The sequence below is a fragment of the Rhodnius prolixus genome, unplaced genomic scaffold, assembly GCF_049639745.1.
Source record: "Rhodnius prolixus isolate KJV_2025 unplaced genomic scaffold, Rpr scaffold_3, whole genome shotgun sequence".
Classification (NCBI taxonomy): Eukaryota; Metazoa; Arthropoda; class Insecta; order Hemiptera; family Reduviidae; genus Rhodnius; species Rhodnius prolixus.
The window spans coordinates 410,630-436,733 of record NW_027411603.1 but is presented as its reverse complement, the minus strand read 5'-3'; the positions used below and the strand labels follow the sequence as shown (position 1 = coordinate 436,733).

General features: G+C 32.4%; 1 protein-coding gene across 5 annotated transcripts in view; it reads right to left on the bottom strand.

Moving 5' to 3' along the window:
- The window catches only part of zfh1 (Zn finger homeodomain 1), a 381,320-nt gene that overhangs the window by 173,335 nt on the left and 181,881 nt on the right, over positions 1-26,104 (bottom strand). The gene's annotated exons all lie outside the window — the stretch shown is intronic.

Here is a 26,104-nt window from a genome sequence, read left to right as displayed (position 1 = left end):
GAGATCTTGTTCTATGAGAAATCTTACAGAAATAACTTTTCCTTGGTCGCTTTTAAGGTTTTTAGCGGAAATGAAGAAAAGTATTTAGGATGTTTTGCTCTGCAAGAGAAAGGAATGTTAGTGATTTAAAAAGTTGACAGACTGGGCCAGCACGAGAGGTGATTTGGTCGTCCATTTCTCGTCCAACATTTAAATTATTGAATTTTATTTTTATTTCATTAATTTTCCGCCCAAATTTCATTAAATTCGTCACAACAAGCGCCAAATAACGGCTTTCGTTTGAACATTTTCCCAAGAACATTGATTCTAAAAGTAGTTCTGGTAAACTGAATACTAGAAACAACAAAGCTTGAGTAAAAGTGCTCAGATGAACTAAAATTATAAATTAATATTAAGGCCGACCAATTTGTACCTAAGGATAAACAAATGATTTTACCTAACTAACGCGGAAGTAGCAAAGGTATGTTGCGCTCGGCTTGCCAATGCCAACCAGTAGCATTTATGGCGTTCAGATCTCAGATGTTTTTATATCAAGATTTTTTTTTTTCAAATGACAAAAAATTCAAATGTGATGGGGAAGTTTGGGGATCAGTGGTAGGAAATACAGAGAGTAATGACAGAGGGTAAGGTCTGGATGTACTGTAGCTGACTGTAGCAAGTACCGATATTAATCACAGATATATGACAGCAGAAATTGAGTTTGGAAATATGTTATACAAAAGCAGTTATATGGGTAGAAGTGCAGATTTGCAAGACAGCAGAAGAGATGGTGCAGAAGTTTGTGTGTGTAACGGGATGTGTTGTGGGACTTCAAACTGTGTAGATACCACCGTTCTTATTGGACCATAATTTGTGATAGCCAGATAAAGCAGAGTTGAACCAGGACGCTGTCACATCGCCCACTAGATCTGGACATTACAAGAAACAGAAGGATAGATTGAGGGCCTCCAGAAAGAAATGAAAGAGACCATATACTCTGTATCGCGCTTCCTGCTCTACAGATAAATAAATTCAGAACTAAACTGAGAGCAATATTAACAAAGGATCGAATATATAAATCTTTTCATCCCGTCGCCCGGCAGTGTTGGGGGCGGAACTCCATAGATTTTACAGAGCGCGCCACGGGGGGTATTAAATTGCCAAATTCCACCCCCACTCTCATCTGGGAAAAAATAAAAATAAATAAATCAGCCCCCTCAGGCCATACCCTTCAGGGCACAGCTCCGGAGGTCTTCAGCTGTAATGAAACTATCCTAGAGGATTCATCAGTGTATGTGAACATACATATAGAGATGCGGGGATATTGGAGAGAGCCGATTTGGCACTTAATGCCAGCACTCTACAACGACGCTGGTCGCCTCCTTCCCGGCACATTTAGAATTGCACATAAATTAATATTATTGCCTGCTTTAAGAAGAGCAGGCGGCTGCATACAGGGGTTCTGGATGAAATGCTGCACTATTTGGCAGACGATGCAACAACCAGACTTATCTATTCAACCCCATAATCCAGATTTGCAGTTTTGTCCTATTTTTTTTCATCTCATTATACAGACACTCTCAAAGTAGATTTCTGCAACAGTGTGAGGAGTCCTTACAGCCTACTGAGCATGCCCAGAACCATCTACCAGCGGCCATCCACTTTTCCTCTCTGTACATCACACATTTGTATATAACATGGTAGATGTACCAAGTGGGCGACTATCTGCATTTTGGTGTCACTGCAGTATTATGCAGCGATAACTGTGTATACGCGAATTTAAAAACACACCGTCTTCATTTGTTTATGTATAATATTGTAAGATAACCTAACATAACCTACTAGAGATATTACCCCTTCCCTTTCACCGTCCACCCTATCAACTTCAATGATCAACCTCTCCCCGAATATTGAAACCAACAGCCTAAACGTTTGATTGCAACCAAAGTGCCAGTGATACCCCTACGTAATTTTTACCTCTTTCAATGCTCTCTTTTCTTTTTAATAGAAATAGAAATAATTTAAATAACATGAAGTTATTTATGTGATTACTGTTCATTATTTTTGGTGACCGATTCATAGTTTCAATAGGATGAAAAAAGAACTGCCAGTTTCAGTCATGTTATATTTTTATTATGCCGAGCTTTCGACCTTGAGACTAGGTCACATCTTCAGGGATGTGGAACATATTTACAGTGTATTAACAATAATTATATTAAAATGAATATGTATGATGTAAAGTAATTTACAAAATTATTTACCTAATTGACAATGTAATCTTTTACATCATTAGAGGTTAGCGTGTCTTCAACCTAATTCTGCTCATGGACTGAATGTGGTGATCGGTTTTATTTGTTTGGTTGTGAGGAGATCAGTGTTGCCAGTTGTCAAGTATTTTGTAGTAAGTTGGTGTATATGTTGTTTAAATTGTTCGTGTCAGTTTTTTGAAATTTAGACTGTTTTCTGTCTTTGATATGTATACCATTTCTAGCACTTTCCTTCTTTGGGTGTTGATTTCTGATTTGAGTATCTTTGTGTTTGAGAAATCGAAAATGACCGAAAGTGAATTGGTAAAATAGGAAAATTTACAGATTTCCCGATGTAAATATTAAAGTTGTGGAGAGTATATAGGCACTGCAGCCTGAAATCTCCTTTGTATATATGTACGAGGGTCGTTTGAAAAGTCCGTGCAAAGTCAGAGAGATAGCACCACTGGCGCGTATCGAGGTTATGTTTAGTTAGTAGCATCTTTTGGAAGAACACACACCAAGTTTCAGCCAGATCGGTCTATTTATTTGTGTTTGGCATTCGTTTGAATCGAGGAAGTCGAGTGATTTTCAAAAAATGGACGAAAAAGAATTTCGTGTGTTGATTAAACACTACTTTATGAAAGGCAAAACGCCTCAGGAGACTAAAGAGAAGCTTGATAAACATTATGGTGACTCTGCACCTTCGACTAGAACAGTTTATAAGTGGTTTCAAAATTTTCGGAGTGGCCATATGGGCACAAGTGACGCTGAACGTTCTGGACGCCCTGTTGAGGTTACTACTCCAGAAATCATTGATAAAATCCATGATATGGTGATGGATGACAGAAGAGTGAAGGTGCGTGAGATTGCTAGTGCTGTGGGCATCTCGAATGAACGGGTACATAATATTTTGCATCAACATTTGGACATGACAAAGCTATCCGCAAGATGAGTGCCGCGATTGCTCACGCTTGACCAAAAACGAAATCGTGTGAAGTGTTGCAAGGACGGTTTGCAGCTGTTCCAGAAGAATCCGCAGGACTTTAAGCGTCGTTTCGTCACTGTGGATGAAACATGGATACATTACTACACTCCTGAGACCAAAGAACAATCTAAACAATGGGTTACCAAGGGGGAATCTGCGCCAAAAAAGGCGAAGACCGTTCCTTCGGCCAGAAAGATTATGGCGACTGTCTTTTGGGATTCGCAAGGAATAATCCTCATCGACTATCTGGAAAAGGGTAAAACTATTACAGGTGCATATTATTCATCGTTATTGGACCGTTTGAAAACCGAGCTGCAAGAAAAACGCCCACGATTGGCCCACAAAAAAGTCCTTTTCCATCACGACAACGCACCAGCTCACACCTCAGCAGTTGTGGTCGCAAAATTAATGAAAATAGGGTTCCAACTCGTTTCACATCCCCCTATTCTCCAGACTTTGCTCCCTCGGACTACTATTTGTTCCCCAATATGAAGAAATGGCTGGCGGGAAAAAGATTTTATTCAAACGAGGAGGTGATTGCAGAAACGAATGGCTATTTTTCAGACTTGGACAAATCCTATTATTCGGAAGGGATCAACAAACTAGAGCAGCGTTGGACGAAGTGTATAAGCCTAAAAGGAGACTATGTTGAAAAATAAAAAAGGTTTACCCCAAAAAATTAAGTAGTTTTTATTTTTGCACGGACTTTTCAAACGACCCTCGTATATTTGTACAACTGGTTTTAAATTGTAAATAAACTTTTTCAATTCAATTAAATAAAAAATTATACTGTAATTGAATAATAATGATTTATTGGAATAATAGTTATAAATAGGGAAGGGATTAGCTATGCAGTTAGCGTATTGGATTCCCAATTGGATTAGGTCCCGGGTTCGAATCCAGGTGCTGAACCATAGATTTCCTCTTCCTAGGTGTTTCTAGAGCTTACTGTGATGGACAGTGTTGTCTGTACACTGTCCGGAGGCCGGCAGTGCACTGAAAAAAGCTCCGGGCGCCAATAACCTAAGATCTTGACGCGCCTTAAATCACAAGAGAAAAAAAGAGAGTTATAAATGAGTAGTATAGATGAGGAGAGCAAAGTTGCACCAGAGTTGGGCAAAAATTTAATCAATTAAAAAACAATTGAATTAAACCGAAATTTAATTTTAATCATGACTAAAATTAAAAAATTTAATCCGCCAAAATTAGTTGATTAAAATTAAATTCACTTTCAATTTAATCGGAATTTAATCAATTAAAATTTTTAATCATAACTAAAAATTAAGATTAAAATTAAAATTAAATAATCATAATTTTAATTGATTGAATTAAATTCCAGATTTAGTTTTAATCACTTTAGACGATTAAATTTTTTAACTTAATCAAAATATGAGAGATTAAATTTTTAAAACCAAACATTGCCAATGGTTAAACCAGAATCGGACCAATGCATCTTTATTCCGCCTAGCTGGTGCCTCTTCTCTATCAATATTATCACTTTTCCCAAACTTGGCACCTTCATTCTACCAGTCTGGTGACTCATCTATACCATGTTAGTGACTCTCAAGACTTAGATAGGACCACCTTACACTCACATTTAACCAAGTTTACCACTCACTATACTTAGGACTACCTTACACTCACATTTAACCTAGTTGGCGACTCAATAGACTTATGAACAGGGTGACCAGAGTTATGTGTTCCACCCACATTTTTTTAAACGGCGGGAAATTTCAATAAAATAGAAAACACGTATTTAATCAAATCTGTTTTTTTCAGTAATTGACCCATTTTTTAAACCCCAATTTCCCCAGATACAGTATCTAAGTTTTTTATCAAATGGAACAAACCAGATCTAGGCAGGCTAGAGCTATTCGATATTCCAGATCTTCGATTGAAGCCAAGGGATTAAGGTTACTGTACACTTTATTTTTTAGATATCCCTTCTGAAAATAGACTATTGGGATTAAATCCGTAGTTCGAGGTCAAAATCGAGCTCTTCTTGAACCGGATGATAACTGGGGATGAAAAGTAGATTACCTACGAAAACATCGTAAGGAAAAGAACATATTGTGAACCCGGAAAACCTAGCCCTTCCACCTGTAAACCTAATTTCACTCTGAATAAGAGAATGTTGTGTATATAGTGGGACATTCGAGGACCTACACATTATGAGCTTTTAAAACCGAACGAAAAGCTAAATTCGGAGAAGTATTTTTAGCAAATGCATAATTTAAAGACAGCAGTCCAAGAAAAAGGCCGGCGATGTTCAATAGGAAGAACACCATACTGCATCATGATAATGCCAGGCCAAATGCTGCTTTAAAGACTCGTCTAAAAATTGCAGAACAAGGCTGGAAAATTCTGTCGCATCCACCATATTCCCCGAACTTAGCACCCTCCGAAAATCACTTGTTTTTGTGCTTACGAAATTTATTGAAGGGCGAAACATTTAAAAATGAAGTAGATATCAAACAAGTACTGGTTCAATTTCTCGCATCAAAAAATAATACATTTTTCAAAAATGAAATACATAAATTTCGCTCACGCTGGCGAGATATCATTAATAAAAATGGCAATTATATTATTTCATAAAGTTTATAAAGTTTATTGGTAAGAAAAATTTGTATTTTGTTTTCTTCCAAAAACGGACAGAACTTTCCGGTAGACCGTATATAAGTCTAGTGAGTGGTAAACATGGTTAAATGTGCTTGTAAGGTGGTCCTATATACGTCTAGAGCAGCGGTTCTTAACCGGTGTTCCGCGAATATGGTCCAAGTGTTCCGCGAAATTTCAATTTTAAATGTATTTAAATTTAGAAACTTAGGAAAGATACGAAAACAAGAAATTGTTCCTTTTTTTTTTTAATTTGAATTTAATTTTAGGTTCTTGCTAAATACCGAATTTCAAATTATTTAATGTTAATGTTCCGCGAGAAAAATATATACATATAATTGTGTTCCGCATCTATGAAAAGGTTAAGAACCACTGCCATAAAGGGTTGAAAATTTCTTGGGTCAAGAAATTCTGTAAAATTATGGCCGTTCTATATCTCCCACTGTGAACCACGTATTGATATGGAATTTTGTTCTCTTGTAAACTTTGTTTTTCTCAATTATAGTTATTTTGTGCACAGATCTAAAAAGGTAGAAGATATAAAAGGTTGAAAATTTTGTGGGTCATGAAATTCTGTAAAATTGTGGCCATTCTAAATCTCTCACTGTGAACAACGTATTCGTATGAAATTTTGTACTATTGTACACTTTGTTTTTCTCAATTAAAAACTGTAGTTATTTTGTGCACAGATCTAGAAAGGTAGAAGATATAAAGGGTTGAAAATTTTGTGGGTCATGAAATTCTGTAAAATTGTAGCCATTCTAAATCTCCCACTGTGAACCACGTATTGGTATGGAATTTTGTTTTCTTGTACACTTTGTTTTTCTCAATTATAAACTATAGTTATTTTGTGCACAGATCTAAAAAGGTAGAAGATATAAAGGGTTGAAATTTTTTTGGGTCATGAAATTCTGTAAAATTGTGGCCATTCTAAATCTCTCACTGTGAACAACGTATTCGAATGAAATTTTGTACTATTGTACACTTTGTTTTTCTCAATTAAAAACTGTAGTTATTTTGTGCACAGATCTAGAAAGGTAGAAGATATAAAGGGTTGAAAATTTTGTGGGTCATGAAATTCTGTAAAATTGTAGCCATTCTAAATCTCCCACTGTGAACCACGTATTGGTATGGAATTTTGATCTCTTGTACACTTTGTTTTTCTCAATTATAAACTATAGTTATTCAGTGCAAAGAACTGAAAAGGTGGAAGATATAAAAGGTTGAAATTTTTTTGGGTCATGAAATTCTGTAAAATTGTGGCCGTTCTATATCTCCCACTGTGAACCACGTATTGGTTTGGAATTTTGTTCTCTTGTAAACTTTGTTTTTCTCAATTATAAACTGTAGTTATTTTGTGCACAGATCTAAAAAAACAGAAGATATAAAGGGTTGAAATTTTTTTGGGTCATGAAATTCTGTAAAATTGTGGCCGTTCTATAGCTCCCACTGTGAACCACGTATTGGTTTGGAATTTTGTTCTCTTGTACACTTTGTTTTTCTCAATTAAAAACTGTAGTTATTTTGTGCACAGATCTAAAAAGGTAGAAGATATAAAGGGTTGAAAATTTTGTGGGTCATGAAATTCTGTAAAATTGTGGCCATTCTAAATCTCCCACTGTGAACCACGTATTGGTATGGAATTTTGTTTTCTTGTACACTTTGTTTTTCTCAATTATAAACTATAGTTATTTTGTGCACAGATCAAAAAAGGTAGAAGATATAAAGGGTTGAAATTTTTTTGGGTCATGAAATTCTGTAAAATTGTGGCCATTCTAAATCTCTCACTGTGAACAACGTATTCGTATGAAATTTTGTACTATTGTACACTTTGTTTTTCTCAATTAAAAACTGTAGTTATTTTGTGCACAGATCTAGAAAGGTAGAAGATATAAAGAGTTGAAAATTTTGTGGGTCATGAAATTCTGTAAAATTGTAGCCATTCTAAATCTCCCACTGTGACCCACGTATTGGTATGGAATTTTGATCTCTTGTACACTTTGTTTTTCTCAATTATAAACTATAGTTATTCAGTGCAAAGAACTGAAAAGGTGGAAGATATAAAAGGTTGAAATTTTTTTGGGTCATGAAATTCTGTAAAATTGTGGCCGTTCTATATCTCCCACTGTGAACCACGTATTGGTTTGGAATTTTGTTCTCTTGTAAACTTTGTTTTTCTCAATTATAAACTATAGTTATTTTATGCAAAGATCTAAAAAGGTAGAAGATATAAAGGGTTGAAATTTTTTTGGGTCATGAAATTCTGTAAAATTGTGGCCATTCTAAATCTCCCACTGTGAACCACGTATTGGTATGGAATTTTGATCTCTTGTACACTTTGTTTTTCTCAATTATAAACTATAGTTATTTTGTGCACAGAACTAAAAAGGTGGAAGATATAAAGATTTGAAATTTCTTTGGGTCATGAAATTCTGTAAAATTGTGGCCATTCTAAATCTCCCACTGTGAACAACGTATTCGTATGAAATTTTGTTCTCTTGTACACTTTGTTTTTCTCAATTATAAACTATAGTTATTTTGTGCACAGATCTAAAAAGGTAGAAGATATAAAGGGTTGAAAATTTTGTGGGTCATGAAATTCTGTAAAAGTCTGGCCATTCTAAATCTCCACTGTGAACCACGTATTGGTATGGAATTTTATTTTCTTGTACACTTTGTTTTTCTCAATTATAAACTATAGTTATTTTGTGCACAGATCTAAAAAGGTAGAAGATATAAAGGGTTGAAATTTTTTTGGGTCATGAAATTCTGTAAAATTGTGGCCATTCTAAATCTCTCACTGTGAACAACGTATTCGTATGAAATTTTGTACTATTGTACACTTTGTTTTTCTCAATTAAAAACTGTAGTTATTTTGTGCACAGATCTAGAAAGGTAGAAGATATAAAGAGTTGAAAATTTTGTGGGTCATGAAATTCTGTAAAATTGTAGCCATTCTAAATCTCCCACTGTGAACCACGTATTGGTATGGAATTTTGATCTCTTGTACACTTTGTTTTTCTCAATTATAAACTATAGTTATTCAGTGCAAAGAACTGAAAAGGTGGAAGATATAAAAGGTTGAAATTTTTTTGGGTCATGAAATTCTGTAAAATTGTGGCCGTTCTATATCTCCCACTGTGAACCACGTATTGGTTTGGAATTTTGTTCTCTTGTAAACTTTGTTTTTCTCAATTATAAACTATAGTTATTTTATGCAAAGATCTAAAAAGGTAGAAGATATAAAGGGTTGAAATTTTTTTGGGTCATGAAATTCTGTAAAATTGTGGCCATTCTAAATCTCCCACTGTGAACCACGTATTGGTATGGAATTTTGATCTCTTGTACACTTTGTTTTTCTCAATTATAAACTATAGTTATTTTGTGCACAGAACTAAAAAGGTGGAAGATATAAAGATTTGAAATTTTTTTGGGTCATGAAATTCTGTAAAATTGTGGCCATTCTAAATCTCCCACTGTGAACAACGTATTCGTATGAAATTTTGTTCTCTTGTACACTTTGTTTTTCTCAATTATAAACTATAGTTATTTTGTGCACAGATCTAAAAAGGTAGAAGATATAAAGGGTTGAAAATTTTGTGGGTCATGAAATTCTGTAAAATTGTGGCCATTCTAAATCTCCACTGTGAACCACGTATTGGTATGGAATTTTATTTTCTTGTACACTTTGTTTTTCTCAATTATAAACTATAGTTATTTTGTGCACAGATCTAAAAAGGTAGAAGATATAAAGGGTTGAAATTTTTTTGGGTCATGAAATTCTGTAAAATTGTGGCCATTCTAAATCTCTCACTGTGAACAACGTATTCGTATGAAATTTTGTACTATTGTACACTTTGTTTTTCTCAATTAAAAACTGTAGTTATTTTGTGCACAGATCTAGAAAGGTAGAAGATATAAAGGGTTGAAAATTTTGTGGGTCATGAAATTCTGTAAAATTGTAGCCATTCTAAATCTCCCACTGTGAACCACGTATTGTTATGGAATTTTGATCTCTTGTACACTTTGTTTTTCTCAATTATAAACTATAGTTATTCAGTGCAAAGAACTGAAAAGGTGGAAGATATAAAAGGTTGAAATTTTTTTGGGTCATGAAATTCGTTAAAATTGTGGCCGTTCTATATCTCCCACTGTGAACCACGTATTGGTTTGGAATTTTGTTCTCTTGTAAACTTTGTTTTTCTCAATTATAAACTATAGTTATTTTATGCAAAGATCTAAAAAGGTAGAAGATATAAAGGGTTGAAATTTTTTTGGGTCATGAAATTCTGTAAAATTGTGGCCATTCTAAATCTCCCACTGTGAACAACGTATTCGTATGAAATTTTGTTGTCTTGTACGATATGTTTTTCTCAATTATAAACTATAGTTATTTTGTGCACAGATCTAAAAAGGTAGAAGATATAAAGGTTTGGAAATTTTTTGGGTCATGAAATTCTGTAAAATTGTGGCCGTTCTATATCTCCCACTGTGAACCACGTATTGGTTTGGAATTTTGTTCTCTTGTACACTTTGTTTTTCTCAATTATAAACTATAGTTATTTTATGCACAGATCTAAAAAGGTAGAAGATATAAAGGGTTGAAATTTTTTTGGGTCATGAAATTCTGTAAAATTGTGGTCATTCTAAATCTCCCACTGTGAACCACGTATTAGTATGGAATTTTGTTGTCTTGTACGATATGTTTTTCTCAATTATAAACTATAGTTATTTTGTGCACAGATCTAAAAAGGTAGAAGATATAAAGGTTTGAAAATTTTTTGAGTCATGAAATTCTGTAAAATTGTGGCAGTTCTATATCTCCCACTGTGAACCACGTATTGGATTGGAATTTTGTTCTCTTGTACACTTTGTTTTTCTCAATTATAAACTATAGTTATTTTGTGCATAGATCTAAAAAGGTAGAAGATATAAAGGGTTGAAAATTTTGTGGGTATTGAAAATCTGTAAAATTGTGGCTATTCTAAATCTCTCACTGTGAACTACGTATTCGTATGAAATTTTGTTCTCTTGTACACTTTGTTATTCTCAATTATAAACTATAGTTATTTTGTGCACAGATCTAAAAAGGTAGAAGATATAAAGGGTTGAAACTTTTTTGGGTCATGAAATTTTGTAAAATTGTGGCCGTTCTATATCTCCCACTGTGAACCACGTATTGATATGGAATTTTGTTCTCTTGTACACTTTGTTTTTCTCAGTTATAAACTATAGTTATTTTGTGCACAGATCTAAAAAGGTAGAAGATATAAAGGGTTGAAAATTTTGTGGGTCATGAAATTCTGTAAAATTATGGCCGTTCTATATCTCCCACTGTGAACCAAGTATTGGTATGGAATTTTGTTCTCTTGTACACTTTGTTTTTCTCAATTATAAACTATAGTTATTTTATGCACAGATCTAAAAAGGTAGAAGATATAAAGGGTTGAAATTTTTTTGGGTCATGAAATTCTGTAAAATTGTGGCTATTCTAAATCTCTCACTGTGAACAACGTATTCGTATGAAATTTTGTTCTCTTGTACACTTTGTATTTCTCAATTATAAACTATAGTTATTTTGTGCACAGATCTAAAAAGGTAGAAGATATAAAAGGTTGAAATTTTTTTGGGTCATGAAATTCTGGAAATTGTGGCCATTCAAAATCTCCCACTGTGAACAACGTATTCGTATGAAATTTTGTACTCTTGTACACTTTGTTTTTCTGAATTAAAAACTGTAGTTATTTTGTGCACAGATCCAATAAGGTAGAAGATATAAAGGGTTGAAATTTTTTTGGGTCATGAAATTCTGTAAAATTGTGGTCATTCTAAATCTCCCACTGTGAACCACGTATTAGTATGAAATTTTGTTCTCTTGTACACTTTGTTTTTCTCAATTATAAACTATAGTTATTTTGTGCACAGATCTAAAAAGGTAGAAGATATAAAGGTTTGAAAATATTTTGGGTCATGAAATTCTGTAAAATTGTGGCCGTTCTATATCTCCCACTGTGAACCACGTATTGGATTGGAATTTTGTTCTCTTGTACACTTTGTTTTTCTCAATTATAAACTATAGTTATTTTGTGCATAGATCTAAAAAGGTAGAAGATATAAAGGGTTGAAAATTTTGTGGGTCATGAAATTCTGTAAAATTATGGCCGTTCTATATCTCCCACTGTGAACCACGTATTGGTACGGAATTTTGTTCTCTTGTACACTTTGTTTTTCTCAATTATAAACTATATTTATTTTGTGCACAGATCTACAAAGGTAGAAAATATAAAGGGTTGAAATTTTATTGGGTCATGAAATTCTGAAAAAATTGGGGCCATTCTAAATCTCCCACTGTGAACCACGTATTGGTATGGAATTTTGTTCTCTTGTACACTTTGTTTTTCTGAATTAAAAACTGTAGTTATTTTGTGCACAGATCCAATAAGGTAGAAGATATAAAGGGTTGAAATTTTTTTGGGTCATGAAATTCTGTAAAATTGTGGTCATTCTAAATCTCCCACTGTGAACCACGTATTAGTATGAAATTTTGTTCTCTTGTACACTTTGTTTTTCTCAATTATAAACTATAGTTATTTTGTGCACAGATCTAAAAAGGTAGAAGATATCAAGGTTTGAAAATATTTTGGGTCATGAAATTCTGTAAAATTGTGGCCGTTCTATATCTCCCACTGTGAACCACGTATTGGATTGGAATTTTGTTCTCTTGTACACTTTGTTTTTCTCAATTATAAACTATAGTTATTTTGTGCATAGATCTAAAAAGGTAGAAGATATAAAGGGTTGAAAATTTTGTGGGTCATGAAATTCTGTAAAATTATGGCCGTTCTATATCTCCCACTGTGAACCAAGTATTGGTACGGAATTTTGTTCTCTTGTACACTTTGTTTTTCTCAATTATAAACTATATTTATTTTGTGCACAGATCTACAAAGGTAGAAAATATAAAGGGTTGAAATTTTATTGGGTCATGAAATTCTGAAAAAATTGGGGCCATTCTAAATCTCCCACTGTGAACCACGTATTGGTATGGAATTTTGTTCTCTTGTACACTTTGTTTTTCTCAATTATAAACTATAGTTATTTTGTGTCCAGATCTATAAATGTATAAGATATAAAGGGTTGAAAATTTTGCGGGTCATGAAATTCTGTAAAATTATGGCCGTTTTATATCTCCCACTGTGAACCACGTATTGGTATGGAATTTTGTTCTCTTGTACACTTTGTTTTTCTCAATTATAAACTATATTTATTTTGTGCACAGATCTACAAAGGTAGAAGATATAAAGGGTTGAAATTTTATTGGGTCATGAAATTCTGAAAAAATTGGGGCCATTCTAAATCTCCCACTGTGAACAACGTAATCGTATGAAATTTTGAACTCTTGTACACTTTGTTTTTCTCAATTAAAAACTGTAGTCATTTTGTGCACAGATCTAAAAAGGTAGAAGATATTAAGGGTTGAAAATTTTGTGGGTCATGAAATTCTGTAAAATTGTGGCCATTCTAAGTCTCCCACTGTGAACCACGTATTGGTATGGAATTTTGATCTCTTGTACACTTTGTTTTTCTCAATTATAAACTATAGTTATTTTGTGCACAGATCTAAAAAGGTAGAAGATATAAAGGTTTGAAACTTTTTTGGGTCATGAAATTTTGTAAAATTGTGGCCGTTCTATATCTCCCACTGTGAACCACGTATTGGATTGGAATTTTGTTCTCTTGTACACTTTGTTTTTCTCAATTATAAACTATAGTTATTTTGTGCATAGATCTAAAAAGGTAGAAGATATAAAGGGTTGAAAATTTTGTGGGTATTGAAAATCTGTAAAATTGTGGCTATTCTAAATCTCTCACTGTGAACTACGTATTCGTATGAAATTTTGTTCTCTTGTACACTTTGTTATTCTCAATTATAAACTATAGTTATTTTGTGCACAGATCTAAAAAGGTAGAAGATATAAAGGGTTGAAACTTTTTTGGGTCATGAAATTTTGTAAAATTGTGGCCGTTCTATATCTCCCACTGTGAACCACGTATTGATATGGAATTTTGTTCTCTTGTACACTTTGTTTTTCTCAGTTATAAACAATAGTTATTTTGTGCACAGATCTAAAAAGGTAGAAGATATAAAGGGTTGAAAATTTTGTGGGTCATGAAATTCTGTAAAATTATGGCCGTTCTATATCTCCCACTGTGAACCACGTATTGGTACGGAATTTTGTTCTCTTGTACACTTTGTTTTTCTCAATTACAAACTATATTTATTTTGTGCACAGATCTACAAAGGTAGAAAATATAAAGGGTTGAAATTTTATTGGGTCATGAAATTCTGAAAAAATTGGGGCCATTCTAAATCTCCCACTGTGAACCACGTATTGGTATGGAATTTTGTTCTCTTGTACACTTTGTTTTTCTCAATTATAAACTATAGTTATTTTGTGTCCAGATCTATAAATGTATAAGATATAAAGGGTTGAAAATTTTGTGGGTCATGAAATTCTGTAAAATTATGGCCGTTCTATATCTCCCACTGTGAACCACGTATTGGTATGGAATTTTGTTCTCTTGTACACTTTGTTTTTCTCAATTATAAACTATATTTATTTTGTGCACAGATCTACAAAGGTAGAAGATATAAAGGGTTGAAATTTTATTGGGTCATGAAATTCTGAAAAAATTGGGGCCATTCTAAATCTCCCACTGTGAACAACGTAATCGTATGAAATTTTGAACTCTTGTACACTTTGTTTTTCTCAATTAAAAACTGTAGTCATTTTGTGCACAGATCTAAAAAGGTAGAAGATATTAAGGGTTGAAAATTTTGTGGGTCATGAAATTCTGTAAAATTGTGGCCATTCTAAGTCTCCCACTGTGAACCACGTATTGGTATGGAATTTTGATCTCTTGTACACTTTGTTTTTCTCAATTATAAACTATAGTTATTTTGTGCACAGATCTAAAAAGGTAGAAGATATAAAGGTTTGAAAATTTTTTGGGTCATGAAATTCTGTAAAATTTTGGCCGTTCTATATCTCCCACTGTGAACCACGTATTGGTTTGGAATTTTGTTCTCTTGTACACTTTGTTTTTCTCAGTTATAAACTATAGTTATTTTGTGCACAGATCTAAAAAGGTAGAAGATATAAAGGGTTGAAAATTTTGTGGGTCATGAAATTCTGTAAAATTGTGACCATTCTAAATCTCGCACTGTGAACCACGTATTGGTATGGAATTTTGTTCTCTTGTTCACTTTGTTTTTCTCAATTATAAACTATAGTTATTTTATGCACAGATCTAAAAAGGTAGAAGATATAAAGGGTTGAAATTTTTTTGGGTCATGAAATTCTGTAAAATTGTGGCTATTCTAAATCTCTCTCTGTGAACAACGTATTCGTATGAAATTTTGTTCTCTTGTACACTTTGTTTTTCTCAATTATAAACTATAGTTATTTTGTGCACAGATCTAAAAAGGTAGAAGATATAAAAGGTTGAAATTTTTTTGGGTCATGAAATTCTGGAAAATTGTGGCCATTCAAAATCTCCCACTGTGAACAACGTATTCGTATGAAATTTTGTTCTCTTGTACACTTTGTTTTTCTCAATTATAAACTATAGTTATTTTGTGTCCAGATCTATAAATGTAGAAGATATAAAGGGTTGAAAATTTTTTGGGTCATGAATTCTGTAAAATTGTGGCCGTTCTATATCTCCTACTGTGAACCACGTATTGATATGGAATTTTGTTCTCTTGTACACTTTGTTTTTCTCAGTTATAAACTATAGTTATTTTGTGCACAGATCTAAAAAGGTAGAAGATATAAAGGTTTGAAAATTTTTTGGGTCATGAAATTCTGTAAAATTGTGGCCGTTCTATATCTCCCACTGTGAACCACGTATTGGATTGGAATTTTGTTCTCTTGTACACTTTGTTTTTCTGAATTAAAAACTGTAGTTATTTTGTGCACAGATCCAATAAGGTAGAAGATATAAAGGGTTGAAATTTTTTTGGGTCATGAAATTCTGTAAAATTGTGGTCATTCTAAATCTCCCACTGTGAACCACGTATTAGTATGAAATTTTGTTCTCTTGTACACTTTGTTTTTCTCAATTATAAACTATAGTTATTTTGTGCACAGATTTTAAAGGTAGAAGATATAAAGGTTTGAAAATATTTTGGGTCATGAAATTCTGTAAAATTATGGCCGTTCTATATCTCCCACTGTGAACCACGTATTGGTACGGAATTTTGTTCTCTTGTACACTTTGTTTTTCTCAATTATAAACTATATTTATTTTGTGCACACATCTACAAAGGTAGAAAATATAAAGGGTTGAAATTTTATTGGGTCATGAAATTCTGAAAAAATTGGGGCCATTCTAAATCTCCCACTGTGAACCACGTATTGGTATGGAATTTTGTTCTCTTGTACACTTTGTTTTTCTCAATTATAAACTATAGTTATTTTGTGTCCAGATCTATAAATGTATAAGATATAAAGGGTTGAAAATTTTGTGGGTCATGAAATTCTGTAAAATTATGGCCGTTCTATATCTCCCACTGTGAACCACGTATTGGTATGGAATTTTGTTCTCTTGTACACTTTGTTTTTCTCAATTATAAACTATATTTATTTTGTGCACAGATCTAAAAAGGTAGAAGATATAAAGGGTTGAAATTTTATTGGGTCATGAAATTCTGAAAAAATTGGGGCCATTCTAAATCTCCCACTGTGAACAACGTAATCGTATGAAATTTTGAACTCTTGTACACTTTGTTTTTCTCAATTAAAAACTGTAGTCATTTTGTGCACAGATCTAAAAAGGTAGAAGATATTAAGGGTTGAAAATTTTGTGGGTCATGAAATTCTGTAAAATTGTGGCCATTCTAAGTCTCCCACTGTGAACCACGTATTGGTATGGAATTTTGATCTCTTGTACACTTTGTTTTTCTCAATTATAAACTATAGTTATTTTGTGCACAGATCTAAAAAGGTAGAAGATATAAAGGTTTGAAAATTTTTTGGGTCATGAAATTCTGTAAAATTTTGGCCGTTCTATATCTCCCACTGTGAACCACGTATTGGTTTGGAATTTTGTTCTCTTGTACACTTTGTTTTTCTCAGTTATAAACTATAGTTATTTTGTGCACAGATCTAAAAAGGTAGAAGATATAAAGGGTTGAAAATTTTGTGGGTCATGAAACTCTGTAAAATTGTGACCATTCTAAATCTCGCACTGTGAACCACGTATTGGTATGGAATTTTGTTCTCTTGTTCACTTTGTTTTTCTCAATTATAAACTATAGTTATTTTATGCACAGATCTAAAAAGGTAGAAGATATAAAGGGTTGAAATTTTTTTGGGTCATGAAATTCTGTAAAATTGTGGCTATTCTAAATCTCTCTCTGTGAACAACGTATTCGTATGAAATTTTGTTCTCTTGTACACTTTGTTTTTCTCAATTATAAACTATAGTTATTTTGTGCACAGATCTAAAAAGGTAGAAGATATAAAAGGTTGAAATTTTTTTGGGTCATGAAATTCTGTAAAATTGTGGCCATTCAAAATCTCCCACTGTGAACAACGTATTCGTATGAAATTTTGTTCTCTTGTACACTTTGTTTTTCTCAATTATAAACTATAGTTATTTTGTGTCCAGATCTATAAATGTAGAAGATATAAAGGGTTGAAAATTTTTTGGGTCATGAAATTCTGTAAAATTGTGGCCGTTCTATATCTCCTACTGTGAACCACGTATTGATATGGAATTTTGTTCTCTTGTACACTTTGTTTTTCTCAGTTATAAACTATAGTTATTTTGTGCACAGATCTAAAAAGGTAGAAGATATAAAGGTTTGAAAATTTTTTGGGTCATGAAATTCTGTAAAATTGTGGCCGTTCTATATCTCCCACTGTGAACCACGTATTGGATTGGAATTTTGTTCTCTTGTACACTTTGTATTTCTCAATTATAAACTATAGTTATTTTGTGCATAGATCTAAAAAGGTAGAAGATATAAAGGGTTGAAAATTTTGTGGGTCATGAAATTCTGTAAAATTGTGGCCATTCAAAATCTCCCACTGTGAACCACGTACTGGTATGGAATTTTGTTCTCTTGTACACTTTGTTTTTCTCAATTATCAACTATATTTATTTTGTGCACAGATCTATAAATGTAGAAGATATAAAGGGTTGAAAATTTTTTGGGTCATGAAATTCTGTAAAATTGTGGCCGTTCTATATCTCCTACTGTGAACCACGTATTGATATGGAATTTTGTTCTCTTGTACACTTTGTTTTTCTCAGTTATAAACTATTGTTATTTTGTGCACAGATCTAAAAAGGTAGAAGATATAAATGGTTGAAAATTTTGTGGGTAATGAAATTCTGTAAAATTGGACAATTCTAAATCTCGCACTGTGAACCACGTATTGGTATGGAATTTTGTTCTCTTGTTCACTTTGTTTTTCTCAATTATAAACTATAGTTATTTTATGCACAGATCTAAAAAGGTAGAAGATATAAAGGGTTGAAATTTTTTTGGGTCATGAAATTCTGTAAAATTGTGGCTATTGTAAATCTCTCACTGTGAACAACGTATTCGTATGAAATTTTGTTCTCTTGTACACTTTGTTTTTCTCAATTATAAACTATAGTTATTTTGTGCACAGATCTAAAAAGGTAGAAGATATAAAAAGTTGAAATTTTTTTGGGTCATGAAATTCTGGAAAATTGTGGCCATTCAAAATCTCCCACTGTGAACAACGTATTCGTATGAAATTTTGTTCTCTTGTACACTTTGTTTTTCTCAATTATAAACTATAGTTATTTTGTGTCCAGATCTATAAATGTAGAAGATATAAAGGGTTGAAAATTTTTTGGGTCATGAAATTCTGTAAAATTGTGGCCGTTCTATATCTCCTACTGTGAACCACGTATTGATATGGAATTTTGTTCTCTTGTACACTTTGTTTTTCTCAGTTATAAACTATAGTTATTTTGTGCACAGATCTAAAAAGGTAGAAGATATAAAGGTTTGAAAATTTTTTGGGTCATGAAATTCTGTAAAATTGTGGCCGTTCTATATCTCCCACTGTGAACCACGTATTGGATTGGAATTTTGTTCTCTTGTACACTTTGTATTTCTCAATTATAAACTATAGTTATTTTGTGCATAGATCTAAAAAGGTAGAAGATATAAAGGGTTGAAAATTTTGTGGGTCATGAAATTCTGTAAAATTGTGGCCATTCAAAATCTCCCACTGTGAACCACGTACTGGTATGGAATTTTGTTCTCTTGTACACTTTGTTTTTCTCAATTATCAACTATATTTATTTTGTGCACAGATCTATAAATGTAGAAGATATAAAGGGTTGAAAATTTTTTGGGTCATGAAATTCTGTAAAATTGTGGCCGTTCTATATCTCCTACTGTGAACCACGTATTTATATGGAATTTTGTTCTCTTGTACACTTTGTTTTTCTCAGTTATAAACTATAGTTATTTTGTGCACAGATCTAAAAAGGTAGAAGATATAAAGGGTTGAAAATTTTGTGGGTCATGAAATTCTGTAAAATTGGACCATTTTAAATCTCGCACTGTGAACCACGTATTGGTATGGAATTTTGTTCTCTTGTTCACTTTGTTTTTCTCAATTATAAACTATAGTTATTTTATGCACAGATCTAAAAAGGTAGAAGATATAAAGGGTTGAAATTTTTTTGGGTCATGAAATTCTGTAAAATTGTGGCTATTGTAAATCTCTCACTGTGAACAACGTATTCGTATGAAATTTTGTTCTCTTGTACACTTTGTTTTTCTCAATTATAAACTATAGTTATTTTGTGCACAGATCTAAAGAGGTAGAAGATATAAAAGGTTGAAATTTTTATGGGTCATGAAATTCTGGAAAATTGTGGCCATTCTAAATCTCCCACTGTGAACCACGTATTAGTATGAAATTTTGTTCTCTTGTACACTTTGTTTTTCTCAATTATAAACTATAGTTATTTTGTGCACAGATCTAAAAAGGTAGAAGATATAAAGGTTTGAAAATTTTTTGGGTCATGAAATTCTGTAAAATTGTGGCCGTTCTATATCTCCCACTGTGAACCATGTATTGGATTGGAATTTTGTTCTCTTGTACACTTTGTTTTTCTCAATTAAAAACTGTAGTTATTTTGTGCACAGATCTAAAAAGGTAGAAGATATAAAGGGTTGAAAATTTTGTGGGTCATGAAATTCTGTAAAATTGTGGCCATTCTAAATCTCCCACTGTGAACCACGTATTGGTATGGAATTTTGATCTCTTGTACACTTTGTTTTTCTCAATTATAAACTATAGTTATTTTGTGCACAGAACTAAAAAGGTGGAAGATATAAAGATTTGAAATTTTTTTGGGTCATGAAATTCTGTAAAATTGTGACCATTCTAAATCTCCCACTGTGAACAACGTATTCGTATGAAACTTTGTTGTCTTGTACGATATGTTTTTCTCAATTATAAACTATAGTTATTTTGTGCACAGATCTAAAAAGGTAGAAGATATAAAGGGTTGAAAATTTTGTGGGTCATGAAATTCTGTAAAATTGGACCATTCTAAATCTCGCACTGTGAACCACGTATTGGTATGGAATTTTGTTCTCTTGTTCACTTTGTTTTTCTCAATTATAAACTATAGTTATTTTATGCACAGATCTAAAAAGGTAGAAAATATAAAGGGTTGAAATTTTTTTTGGTCATGAAATTCTGTAAAATTGTGGCTATTCTAAATCTCTCACTGTGAACAACGTATTCGTATGAAATTTTGTTCTCTTGTACACTTTGTTTTTCTCAATTATAAACTATAGTTATTTTGTGCACAGATCTAAAAAGGTAGAAGATATAAAAGGTTGAAATTTTTTTGGGTCATGAAATTCAGTAAAATTGTGGCCGTTCTATATCTCCTACTGTGAACCACGTATTGATATGGAATTTTGTTCTCTTGTACACTTTGTTTTTCTCAGTTATAAACTATAGTTATTTTGTGCACAGATCTAAAAAGGTAGAAGATATAAAGGGTTGAAAATTTTGTGGGTCATGAAATTCTGTAAAATTGTGGCCATTCTAAATCTCCCACTGTGAACCACGTATTGGTATGGAATTTTGATCTCTTGTACACTTTGTTTTTCTCAATTATAAACTATAGTTATTTTGTGCACAGAACTAAAAAGGTGGAAGATATAAAGATTTGAAATTTTTTTGGGTCATGAAATTCTGTAAAATTGTGGCCATTCTAAATCTCCCACTGTGAACAACGTATTCGTATGAAATTTTGTACTCTTGTACACTTTGTTTTTCTCAATTAAAAACTGTAGTTATTTTGTGCACAGATCTAAAAAGGTAGAAGATATAAAGGGTTGAAATTTTTTTGGGTCATGAAATTCTGTAAAATTGTGGTCATTCTAAATCTCCCACTGTGAACCACGTATTAGTATGGAATTTTGTTGTCTTGTACGATATGTTTTTCTCAATTATAAACTATAGTTATTTTGTGCACAGATCTAAAAAGGTAGAAGATATAAAGGTTTGAAAATTTTTTGGGTCATGAAATTCTGTAAAATTGTGGCCGTTCTATATCTCCCACTGTGAACCACGTATTGGATTGGAATTTTGTTCTCTTGTACACTTTGTTTTTCTCAATTATAAACTATAGTTATTTTGTGCATAGATCTAAAAAGGTAGAAGATATAAAGGGTTGAAAATTTTGTGGGTCATGAAAATCTGTAAAATTGTGGCTATTCTAAATCTCTCACTGTGAACAACGTATTCGTATGAAATTTTGTTCTCTTGTACACTTTGTTATTCTCAATTATAAACTATAGTTATTTTGTGCACAGATCTAAAAAGGTAGAAGATATAAAGGGTTGAAACTTTTTTGGGTCATGAAATTTTGTAAAATTGTGGCCGTTCTATATCTCCCACTGTGAACCACGTATTGATATGGAATTTTGTTCTCTTGTACACTTTGTTTTTCTCAGTTATAAACTATAGTTATTTTGTGCACAGATCTAAAAAGGTAGAAGATATAAAGGGTTGAAAATTTTGTGGGTCATGAAATTCTGTAAAATTATGGCCGTTCTATATCTCCCACTGTGAACCACGTATTGGTATGGAATTTTGTTCTCTTGTACACTTTGTTTTTCTCAATTATAAACTATAGTAATTTTATGCACAGATCTAAAAAGGTAGAAGATATAAAGGGTTGAAAATTTTTTGGGTCATGAAATTCTGTAAAATTATGGCCGTTCTATATCTCCCACTGTGAACCACGTATTGGTATGGAATTTTGTTCTCTTGTACACTTTGTTTTTCTCAATTATAAACTGTAGTTATTTTGTGCACAGATCTAAAAAGGTAGAAGATATAGTGAGTTGAAAATTTTGTGGGTCATGAAATTCTGTAAAATTATGGCCGTTTTATATCTCCCACTGTGAACCACGTATTGGTATGGAATTTTGTTCTCTTGTACACTTTGTTTTTCTCAATTATAAACTGTAGTTATTTTGTGCACAGATCTAAAAAGGTAGAAGATATAGAGGGTTGAAAATTTTGTGGGTCATGAAATTCTGTAAAATTATGGCCGTTCTGTATCTCCCACTGTGAACCACGTATTCGTATGAAATTTTGTTCTCTTATACACTTTGTTTTTTATACGTATTATAAACTAAAATTATTTTGTGCACAGTTCTATAAATGTAGAAGATATAAAGGGTTGAAAATTTTGTGGGTCATGAAATTCTGTAAAATTATGGCCGTTCTATATCTCCCACTGTGAACCACGTATTGGTATGGAATTTCGTTCTCTTGTACACTTTGTTTTTCTCAATTATAAACTGTAGTTATTTTGTGCACAGATCTAAAAAGGAAGAAGATATAGAGGGTTGAAAATTTTGTGGGTCATGAAATTCTGTAAAATTACGGCCGTTCTGTATCTCCCACTGTGAACCACGTATTCGAATGAAATTTTGTTCTCTTATACACTTTGTTTTTTATATTATAAACTAAAGTTATTTTGTGCACAGTTCTATAAATGTAGAAGATATAAAGGTTTGAAAATTTTTTGGGTCATGAAATTCTGTAAAATTGTGGCCGTTCTATATCTCCCACTGTGAACCACGTATTGGATTGGAATTTTGTTCTCTTGTACACTTTGTTTTTCTCAATTATAAACTATAGTTATTTTGTGCATAGATCTAAAAAGGTAGAAGATATAAAGGGTTGAAAATTTTGTGGGTCATGAAATTCTGTAAAATTGTGACCATTCTAAATCTCCCACTGTGAACCACGTATTGGTATGGAATTTTGATCTCTTGTACACTTTGTTTTTCTCAATTATAAACTATAGTTATTTTGTGCACAGAACTAAAAAGGTGGAAGATATAAAGGGTTGAAATTTTTTTGGGTCATGAAATTCTGTAAAATTGGGGCCATTCTAAATCTCCCACTGTCAACAACGTATTCGTATGAAATTTTGTACTCTTGTACACTTTGTTTTTCTCAATTAAAAACTGTAGTTATTTTGTGCATAGATCTAAAAAGGTAGAAGATATAAAGGGTTGAAATTTTTTTGGGTCATGAAATTCTGTAAAATTGTGGCCATTCAAAATCTCCCACTGTGAACAACGTATTCGTATGAGATTTTGTTCTCTTGTACACTTTGTTTTTCTCAATTATAAACTATAGTTATTTTGTGCACAGATCTTAAAAGGTAGAAGATATAAATGGTTGAAAATTTTGTGGGTCATGAAATTCTGTAAAATTGTGGCCATTCTAAATCTCCCACTGTGAACCACGTATTAGTATGGAATTTTGTTGTCTTGTACGATATGTTTTTCTCAATCATAAACTATAGTTATTTTGTGCACAGATCTAAAAAGGTAGAAGATATAAAGGTTTGAAAATTTTTTGGGTCATGAAATTCTGTAAAATTGTGGCCGTTCTATATCTCCCACTGTGAACCACGTATTGGATTGGAATTTTGTTCTCTTGTACACTTTGTTTTTCTCAATTATAAACTATAGTTATTTTGTGCATAGATCTAAAAAGGTAGAAGATATAAAGGGTTGAAAATTTTGTGGGTCATGAAATTCTGTAAAATTATGGCCGTTCTATATCTCCCACTGTGAACCACGTATTGGTATGGAATTTTGTTCTCTTGTACACTTTGTTTTTCTCAATTATAAACTATATTTATTTTGGGCACAGATCTACAAAGGTAGAAGATATAAAGGGTTGAAATTTTATTGGGTCATGAAATTCTGTAAAATTGGGGCCATTCTAAATCTCCCACTGTGAACAACGTATTCGTATGAAATTTTGTACTCTTGTACCCTTTGTTTTTCTCAATTAAAAACTGTAGTTATTTTGTGCACAGATCAAAAAAGGTAGAAGATATAAAGGGTTGAAAATTTTGTGGGTCACGAAATTCTGTAAAATTGTGACCATTCTAAATCTCGCACTGTGAACCACGTATTGGTATGGAATTTTGTTCTCTTGTTCACTTTGTTTTTCTCAATTATAAACTATAGTTATTTTGTGCACAGATCTAAAAAGGTAGAAGATATAAAAGGTTGAAATTTTTTTGGGTCATGAAATTCTGGAAAATTGTGGCCATTCAAAATCTCCCACTGTGAACAACGTATTCGTATGAAATTTTGTTCTTTTGTACACTTTGTTTTTCTCAATTATATACTATAGTTATTTTGTGTCCAGATCTATAAATGTAGAAGATATAAAGGGTTGAAAATTTTTTGGGTCATGAAATTCTGTAAAATTGTGGCCGTTCTATATCTCCCACTGTGAACCACGTATTGATATGGAATTTTGTTCTCTTGTACACTTTGTTTTTCTCAGTTATAAACTATAGTTATTTTGTGCACAGATCTAAAAAGGTAGAAGATATAAAGGGTTGAAAATTTTGTGGGTCATGAAATTCTGTAAAATTGTGGCCATTCAAAATCTCCCACTGTGAACCACGTATTGGTATGGAATTTTGATCTCTTGTACACTTTGTTTTTCTCAATTATAAACTATAGTTATTTTGTGCACAGAACTAAAAAGGTGGAAGATATAAAGAGTTGAAATTTTTTTGGGTCATGAAATTCTGTAAAATTGTGGCCATTCTAAATCTCCCACTGTGAACAACGTATTCGTATGAAATTTTGTACTCTTGTACACTTTGTTTTTCTGAATTAAAAACTGTAGTTATTTTGTGCACAGATCTAAAAAGGTAGAAGATATAAAGGGTTGAAATTTTTTTGGGTCATGAAATTCTGTAAAATTGTGGTCATTCTAAATCTCCCACTGTGAACCACGTATTAGTATGGAATTTTGTTGTCTTGTACGATATGTTTTTCTCAATTATAAACTATAGTTATTTTGTGCACAGATCTAAAAAGGTAGAAGATATAAAGGTTTGAAAATTTTTTGGGTCATGAAATTCTGTAAAATTGTGGCCGTTCTATATCTCCCACTGTGAACCACGTATTGGATTGGAATTTTGTTCTCTTGTACACTTTGTTTTTCTCAATTATAAACTATAGTTATTTTGTGCATAGATCTAAAAAGGTAGAAGATATAAAGGGTTGAAAATTTTGTGGGTCATGAAATTCTGTAAAATTACGGCCGTTCTGTATCTCCCACTGTGAACCACGTATTCGAATGAAATTTTGTTCTCTTATACACTTTGTTTTTCTCAATTATAAACTATATTTATTTTGGGCACAGATCTACAAAGGTAGAAGATATAAAGGGTTGAAATTTTATTGGGTCATGAAATTCTGTAAAATTGGGGCCATTCTAAATCTCCCACTGTGAACAACGTATTCGTATGAAATTTTGTACTCTTGTACACTTTGTTTTTCTCAATTAAAAACTGTAGTTATTTTGTGCACAGATCTAAAAAGGTAGAAGATATAAAGGGTTGAAAATTTTGTGGGTCACGAAATTCTGTAAAATTGTGACCATTCTAAATCTCGCACTGTGAACCACGTATTGGTATGGAATTTTGTTCTCTTGTTCACTTTGTTTTTCTCAATTATAAACTATAGTTATTTTGTGCACAGATCTAAAAAGGTAGAAGATATAAAAGGTTGAAATTTTTTTGGGTCATGAAATTCTGGAAAATTGTGGCCATTCAAAATCTCCCACTGTGAACAACGTATTCGTATGAAATTTTGTTCTTTTGTACACTTTGTTTTTCTCAATTATATACT